Source organism: Lycium ferocissimum, chromosome 10, assembly GCF_029784015.1.
Source record: "Lycium ferocissimum isolate CSIRO_LF1 chromosome 10, AGI_CSIRO_Lferr_CH_V1, whole genome shotgun sequence".
In the NCBI taxonomy this organism is placed as follows: domain Eukaryota; kingdom Viridiplantae; phylum Streptophyta; class Magnoliopsida; order Solanales; family Solanaceae; genus Lycium; species Lycium ferocissimum.
In genome coordinates this window covers 20,504,143-20,505,729 of record NC_081351.1, presented here as the reverse complement: position 1 = coordinate 20,505,729, position 1,587 = coordinate 20,504,143, and positions in this window count along the sequence as shown.

The window sequence follows — 1,587 nt, the reverse complement described above, 5'->3', positions numbered from 1 at the left end:
ACAGAGAATGGAAAGATACTACAATCGAAGAGCCAATTTTTGACACTTCCAAGTCGGGGATTTGGTGCTTCGAAAAGTTACCTTGCACACCAAGAATCCCAACGAGGGAAATTGGGTCCGAACTGGGAAGGCCCGTATAAGATAACCGGAATAACGGCAGCAAAGGGTCGTGCAGGTTGGAGTCCATGACGGCGGCATTGCGAAATAACCGGAATGTGGCTCATCCGAAAAGATATCACGCTGGTACGGACTCCCAATGTTCTCCGTTAAACCTTCTTTGGCAGAAATCGAGAATTGGATAAAGTTAGAGCGCAGGGCCCTAAAACACGTGTTGCACTCTTTTCCTTAGTGCGGTTTTGTCCCAAAATGGGTTTTCCAACAAGGTTTTTAATGAGGCAACCAATACAACGTGTTACTTGACAAAGATAAGGGACCAGCGCCCGGAAACACGAGGCCACACCCTCCGATTGGGGGACTTGATAGCACTCACCCGACCTTGCAGCTCGAATAAGTGCTAGGGGAATACTATGTCCACATCGGAGCTTACCACAGTCAAGAAAGACGGAGAAACTCAACGCTTGCTACGGCAAAACTAAGGCCCGGCCATCGGCCATAGCCTTCGATGTAAGGACCAAACGATCATAATGAATCGTGTCTCATTTAGTATTTGCTGCTGAAAACTAAGGCCCGGCCATCGGCCATAGCCTACGATGTAAGGACCAAACGATCATAATGAATCGTGTCCCATTTAGTATTTGCTACGGAAAAGGCAGAAGGAATGAAAATTCTCATGTATACAAACATTTTGCAATACAAAAACTATCGAAAATTTGGATAGCAATATCTCGGGTGTCTTTCTGATCAAATGGACTTTACCCCGGTGATAATCGCCGTATTTCGGCACTACCTCATTCACATACCCTATACTGGGTACTATGGTCGAAATTCGACAAAGGCGACAAGGTCATAGCGACCACGAGTCGGCTAGTTCAAAATCGTTGAAATTTTGAACTAAGGCAACGAGGTCACAATAATCCGAGCCGAAATTTTCTAACTTCCCCAAACGGGGACTGTTATGTCAGAATTTAGCCAAGGCTGAGAGTTGGGTGCCCAAAAAAATACCGGCCCTAAAATATTTCCAAAAAATACCGGCCCTAAGGAAATGCCTATCGTGATTCGGAGACATCTTAACTCACAAAGTATCGGGGAAGTGCTACGGGCACAGTGAACTAGCGACCACGAGTAAGCTTGTCCTTAAAACAGACCAACAATTCTGGCAAAAATAATAGCGAACATTAAAACGAGGAAACAAGAAAGATGCATTTCTCATTTATGAAAAGTTATACAAGAGGTGTCTTACACCAAAACAAAAGGCAAAAAAAAAAAGAGTAAAAGCCCAAGTACAGGCCCTATGCTACCCGGCATGACTAGAGGCGAAGTGTTCGGACCTCGGTCCGCCGAGTCGTCCGATTCGGACCCGAGCACGATCGTCTCTCCTCGATCCCTTTAGCTCCGGAGTATCGTAAGGCTTTCGGAAGATCTCAAAGCCGTGATCGCCCTGTTTCGAGGTGATCCTCCGAGACTTCC